This window comes from Macaca nemestrina, chromosome 19 (genome assembly GCF_043159975.1).
Source record: "Macaca nemestrina isolate mMacNem1 chromosome 19, mMacNem.hap1, whole genome shotgun sequence".
NCBI lineage: Eukaryota > Metazoa > Chordata > Mammalia > Primates > Cercopithecidae > Macaca > Macaca nemestrina.
Genome location: NC_092143.1, coordinates 4,828,949 through 4,836,448, shown reverse-complemented (window position 1 = coordinate 4,836,448; position 7,500 = coordinate 4,828,949).

Genomic DNA, 7,500 nt, shown 5'->3' with positions numbered 1-7,500 from the left:
GTGAGTCTGTAGCAGCTTTGTTTGTGCAATGCCACATTAAAAGAGCTGTAGCTCACACAGTGAGCTTTTTATATTCTCCTGGAGGGTCTCTAAAGAGAGGAAAAATAGAATTGATCAAGAATTTGGTGTCTAAATATTTTAACTCTTTGTAGAAGCCAAGGTAGTATGAACATTCTTAACTTTGGTAATTCGGTAAACACATTTGGTAATAGTTTCCCGGAAACTTAAAGTGTTTTCAGAAAATGTAGATGCCACTAATGGGGAATTGATTAGATAGCTGAGGGTCACGTTCAAGAAGTGGTGCTACATACCGCGAAAGCCATCATTTTCCAGATGATTTACCGTCTACGAAGCAGGAAGATGGTACACCAGATGCCTTCAGCTCCTTTCAACTACGATTGCAGGAGGGAATTCAGCAGAAAAGGCTTCTGGGGACAGAAATCAGGCATGGAAAGGCTGAACTTCCCCCTCCTCCCTGCTCTCCTTTCCTCTCCACCCCTTCGACGCCCCACCTCCCACCTGATGTGCCGTGGAAATGTACGTCTGTTTTGACACTTCTGGAATCATTGCTACAACTTTAACCCTGGCTGTCATTCCAAAGCTCAAAAAATGTGTTTATCCACCAATTCTGGGTTGAGACTGTGAGTTTGGATTAATAGCAGTAGGAGATGAATGAGCGACATCTCTAAACCTCACAGCAACCAAAGGCGCTCCATGTATTGATATCTCTAATGACCAGTGTATATGTGGTTTTGTCTAATAAAATACTTACCTATATCTTGCCATAAACAGCTGTTTTGCTTCTAAAAAGGTACGGTAGACGTGAAAAACCCAACTCCCCTTGACGGGATGGCTGGCCTAGTGTAAAGCAGTCCCTGGCTAGCTTAGTCTCTGGGCGATGGGCCTCCATTAGTGTTTTCTGTGATTCTCAGGATTTGGTTCATGCTGTGTGTTTCTTAGCCGACATTAGTCACATCTACCATTACGCAGTGAGTCTATTTTATGTAATTTTGCATTAAAAATTTAGGGTGCTAGAAGGAATTGTCTTGATTTGGTTTCCTGATCATCATGTATTCTCCCAGAATTTCTCCTCTCTCTTTCAACCACTGTATAAAAGTTTCTTTTTCCAGCATCAGTGTGGCAGTGAACTCTGCCACAGAATGATTTGCATAGGAATTATTACACTCAAACCTTGAAACAAAGCTGAGGGAGCTTAAAATATCACTTCCAGTACCTACTGACTATCACATGTATATAATTAAAAACCAAACAGTTCTTTTTTTCATATCACTGATAGAACAAAACAGCGTAGTGTAGATGCAGTTTGTTAGAAACCCCAGAAGATGGTCGCACACCATTGCATTAAGCTTTTGTCTTGCTAAGAAAACTTTAAATATAATAAATATAAATAATAAAAGACAACCTGGGTTAAAGAAATAGATCCAGGAGCTGTTTTCCAAAGTCATCTGGGCCATATTCCTGCATCCAGGAGGGTCTCCCTCCCAAGCTGGTGTTTCTCTGTCTCCAAGGAAGAAATGCCTCTCTACATATTTGAGCATCATTTAGGTACAATAACGTTGACTAGATAGCCCTTGGATGAAGGACAATGGAATTGTTTTGTAGGATCTGAATTTAGAAAAAGGACCACATACTTAATCTTTAATAAGAAGAAAAGCAATGATAGGTTTAGTTTTGTACTACAACCGTAATAGGAATGTCTTCTAATGGCGTCCTGCAGTTTTCCGGTTTTTCCAAGTAGGAAGTGCTCTCTGGGAACGAGAGCCACTCTAGACATTGCATTCGACTCATTTAGGCTGCTGCCCACTTAAAGCATCTTTCTAATCAAAACAGAGTCTGGGGATTAAAGGGACTAAAAAAGCCATCAGTCCACCCGACTCAGTGTCTGAATCCACAGAAAAATTTGCCAACTTTAGATAATAGGGCAGAGATTGTTTATATGATACAAGCTGTCTGAATTGATAAGTTATAAAGGAATTAGTAAGATGTAAATAACTTCACTCAGGTTCCCCCTCCCACCTCACTGAATACATAGTGAAGCTGGAATCGTTGTAAATTGTCTCAAAAATAAATGTCATTACAAGGCGAATTTGAATGGTGTGACTGATTTATGGTGCTGCTGATTTAGTGCTTTTCTATATTGCTTGGGTGGTCACTCTGGCTAGTTTTCAAATTCAAAGTTTTATCTTTACTTCAGTTTGTGTGAGCTACTTTATTCCTGGAACATCAAATGTAAGATTTTAATCAAAAATAAAGGAAAACAATATCATGTGATTCTATACAAATAAAAAAGAAAAGATAGAAAGGCATATTCATCAACATGAACGTCAATACTAAGATAAAACTGGAACTTCCTAGCATTCATGCATTTTAAGATAAAAAGAGAAGACTTTCAGAAAAAAAGCTTTATGAAATAAACGTACTTGAGAATATTAAAGAAACAAAGCTTTACCAATGAGCTAGGAAAAACCTAAGATTACAAATAAAATATATTTTGTTAAACTGAGATTAAGAAAGTAGAGTGCCTGTACTCCCAGCTACTCGGGAGGCTGAGGCAGGAGAATGGCATGAACCCGGGAGGCGGGGCTTGCAGTGAGCTGAGATCTGGCCACTGCACTCCAGCCTGGGCAACAGAGCTAGACTGTGTCTCAAAAAAAAAAAAAAAAAAAAAAAAAAAAGAAAGAAAGAAAGAAAGTAGAGTGTGACTTTATTCACTTTTCTTTTTTTTTTTGTTTTTTGTTTTTTGTTTTTTGAGACGGAGTCTCGCTCTGTCGCCCAGGCTGGAGTGCAGTGGCGCGATCCTGGCTCCCTGCAAGCTCCGCCTCCCGGGTTCCCGCCATTCTCCTGCCTCAGCCTCCCGAGTAGCTGGGACTACAGGCGCCCGCCACCGCGCCCGGCTAATTTTTTGTATTTTTAGTAGAGACGGGATTTCACCGTGGTCTCGATCTCCTGACCTTGTGATCCGCCCGCCTCGGCCTCCCAAAGTGCTGGGATTACAGGCGTGAGCCACCGCGCCCGGCCTTTATTCACTTTTCTAGGTCTTTCAAATATTAAGCAAATTTTATTTCTATATTCATTCATATACAGTCAATATTAAATTATATTCTATTTTCAATTCATTTATGAGTGTGTGAGTGTATTTTGTGGGTAAAATGTGGTATTGCCAATATTAAACTAATGCAGTTCCTTTAGTGGTTTTGGAAGTTTGGGACTGATAACGTAATCGCTACTTTAAAATTGAATTCAAAATTAAAATTTGCTTAAATTTAAAATTGCTTAGTGCAATGTCTTCCTTTAGAAATGGCTTTCTAACTAGAGTTGTTGTCGTCCAAAAAAGAAGGTGCACAATACCATATTCGAGTGTTTGCAGCTGCAGAAATTCACAAAATATTGGCCTGAGGTTTGAATTAGTAAGACCAATGAACACATTTTTAATCACATTATTTGCCTGACCTTGGGTAACAGATTCCTAAAAACATAGCCTTAATGTTAAGTTGGTTTCTACTTGGGGGAATAGAAAAAAAAGTTAGCATTTACACTTTTTATGAAAAACCCAGTGCAAATCATTTTGAAACAAAATGTAGAATAAAGACTTACAGTTAAATGAGGCGATGCTTGCATAACATTTCATAAATGTCACATGTCTTTATTCTCATGAATGACCTTCTAATCGACAGATTTACAGTTCTGACCAGTTTATAGATTCCATATTTTTCTGCTGGGGAGCTTCATGAATTGATGATGGTGTGACCCAGTTTTTATAAGAGGATCCAGGGGGCTCCCTTTGTGCTCCCATCCAGGCACTGTGAGCCTTGAGCCACTCAAGTACTCATACAAGTACGGTCAACTGTAAATTATAATTTGTAATTTACACACTGATATCTCCAGAAAAAGTACTGACAAGAGGTTTTAAATCCAAAATATTAATATTTCCTTGCTGATAAAAGCAGTAAGAGGAAGAGGAGAAGGAGATGATGAAGAAACAAGAGGAGGAGGAGGAGGAGGAGGTGGAGGAAGAGGAGAGGATGAAGGAGAAGAAAGAGGAGGAGGAAGAGAAGGGAAGATGAAGGAGGAGGAGAAGGAGAAGGGAGACAGATGTAAACCTTTCTGAATGTCGTGTAAGATTCTACTTGGCTTTCAGTGACAAATATTGTATGTTAATTTTGCTAGGTGAATAAACATAGCTTTGCTTACATGTGTCTTTTCATCTGGTTATACAGTGTCACTTCTCGAGGGAGGCGAAGAGATGAATAAGGAACTTCACACAATTGAAGTCCCAGAACCAAATAATGCCATTAAACTGTGCAATTGCAAAAGCTGCCTATAATGCTTTATATAAGTTATGCTCCTAAAAATATATTTTGCAGATGTCTCCAGGTATCATATTCTTTATGATAGCAGTTATAACTCTTTTCTTCTGTATCTAAATCATTACATCAAAGACGTAGTTACTGTTGAGCTTTTAGGAGCACTGAGGAGTCCAACGCTTTGCTACTCAAAGAGTGGGCCTTGGACCAGCAGCAGCAGCAGCAGCAGCATCCAGGAGTTTGTTAAAAACAGAGACTGTTAGGCCCTTCCTTTCTCTGCAGAAACAGAGTATGTGTTTTAACAGGGTTCTTTTTGGTTGGTTCATGAACACATCAATGTTTCAGAAGCACTGATTTTACTTTCTTCTGTATCTTCCCAAGCAGGAATATATTCATGCATAGATGGGCATTAATAAGGAGAGTTTAAATGAAGAAACCAAGCCATCTTATTGGAGTGTTTAAGATGCACATGCTCTGTTTCCAAGTCATGAGGTTGTTTTGTTATTTATGTGGAGCCATAAAACACAATAGGATTTTAAAGTCTATTTATATGCATAAAGCTGGCATACATAGTCTCAAATCAATGCATTTATTTTCATTATCCTTGCATAATAGCCAATAACCCATAAATTATCAATCCTGTCATCACAACTTTTACAAATCCTAAACTTGGGCATAATAAACTTTTTGGATGTTTAAAACATTACCCTAATTATTTAAAACAATGAATTTTATCTCCAGCCCTTGGATGCTGTTTGATCTGCTTTTACACATAGTTGTTCAGAAAATCATGACAGTATGTTTGCCCACAAACATCTGAATCAGAACCTATCCAAATCCACTGGATTATTTCAACTCTGGAAAATAAATCCCAGTTTCTGTGTGTGTTACATAGCAATTCCTATGACTCAGAAAGGCGATTTGACTAGATCTGCTGTTATAGCAGAGACCTAGCAAGAAGATGAGAAAGCTCAGTGGTGGAAATGTAAACACATTGTTGATGAGGTTACATTAGGCAATTTAAAGTATTACTTAAGTACAGAGAAGAGGTATCTGCTGTATTGCAAGACAACCCAAAATTCTTATTGATGGATGACTTGAAAGAAAGCATGGACTGAAACCAGGGATCAGAAAGTCAAAGCTATAAGGATCCACTTAAGTTAAAACGGCTGCATATTTACAACAGTCCTTCTCTCTCCTCATATACGCAAGAGCACTAATGGGATCTGAGACCTTTTTTTTTCATGGCCAATTGTCTTTCAGAATTGCCAGATTTTTAATTTTCTGGGACAGTTTAGACATAAACCTCCATTAAATAAAAAATGGCAATCCAATTAAAATATGTAAACTATTTGTATATTTTTATTTCTTTTTGCTAAATTTAATCAATGTACCACCAAAATAACTGGTCAATGATGTATTGCAAAGTAGAGAAAGAATAAGGCATTGGGTCTGTATCTATTTTTGCTGTTGTTCACAAGGTGGCTCTTTAAGAAGCTAAGATTGTAAGAGCAGGTAGAAAAAAGACGAACAATGTTTAATTGTCTTCTTGTTTTCTTTTTAGATTTGAGCAAATAGCTAGCATTCAATAATTAGTTATTAATTGGACTACACCTCTTAGCCTAATTCCTCCTGTTGCTAGACAGCCACAGAAGTCCACCAGACAGGGAAGGCAATGCCGCTTAGTGCTTAGTATGCAGATCATTTTTGTACTTAGGTCCAAATGCTAGCTTCTGTGCTGCGGGAATAGGAAACAGTTACTTGCATTCTGTAAGCCACATTTTTGTCTCTCATCCGTGAGATGGGCTTACACCTGTGTCAAAGGGTTATTTTATTTTAAGAATTAACAATTACGTGTAAGAGTACTGATTATGATGCCTGAGATGCAGAAGGCCTCAATATATAGCAATGCTTTTATTATTGCCGAGGTTGCAATGGAAAAGTACCAGTACTATCTTTCCCTTCTCAGTGCTCAAGGTGCTGGGAGTAGAAAAGACAGATGGTGGAGAGGGGAAGATGCATGGACAAAGGTACCATAATTGTTGCTCTGGAAGTGAACGCTTGCCTTTATTATTTGTTCACATGCTCCCAGCATGTATGGGTCAGCAAGGGAAACTGCATGTAAACAAGTGGCTGTCTCTTTGTAACCCCAGGAGTCACATCATATGCCACCTTCCAGTAAGGTTTACTTTCAATAGCTAAATCCTGGCATCCTCTAGATACATTAAGAGTAAATAGTGTCCGTGAGGTTGGTCCATATTGTTGCAAATGTCAGGATTTCCTTTCTTTGATAAGGCTGTGTAGTATTCCATTGTGTGTATACACCATGTCTTCTTTATCCATTCATCTGTTGAGCATTTAGGTGGATTCCATACTCTGGCTGTTGCAAATAGTGCTGCAGTAACATGGGAGTGCAGATATCCTTCAATATACTGATTTCATTTACTTTGGCTATATACACAGCAGTGGGATTGCTGGATCATATGGTAGTTCTATTTTTCATTTTTCCAGGAGCCTCCATACTGTTTTCCATAGTGGCTGCCCTAATTTATGTTTCAGCTAACACTGTAAAAGTTCTCTTTATTTCTACAGCTTCACCAATGCTTGTTTTCTTTTGTCTTTTTGATAACAGCCATCATAACCGGAGTGAGATGATATCTCATTGTGGTTTTGATTTGCATTTCTCTGGTGACTGATGACGTTGAGCATTTTTAATATACTTGTTGGCCCTTTGTATGTCTTCTTTTGAGAAATGTCTATTTAGCTCTTCTGCCCATTTTTTTAATCATGTTAAGTGAAATAAACCAGACAAGGAAAGATAAATACCACATGATCTCACCCATATGTGGAACCTTAAAAAAAGCTGATATAATAGAAACAGAGTAGCACAGTGGTTTTCAGAGTTTGGGGAAGGAGGGGAGGAGGGAAGGATGGGGAAAGATTGGCCAGTGGCTACAAAGTTACAGTTCGATAGGGGGAACAAGTTCTGATGCTCTGTTGCACAGTAGGGTGACAGTGGTGAACAGTAAGGTATTGTAGGTTACAAAACAGCTAGAAGAGAGGCTTGGGAATGCTCTAACCAGAAAGAAATGATAAACACATGAGGCGATGGATATATTAATTACCCTGACTGGGTCATTATACAACATATATGTATCAAAATCCTAAACTGTAC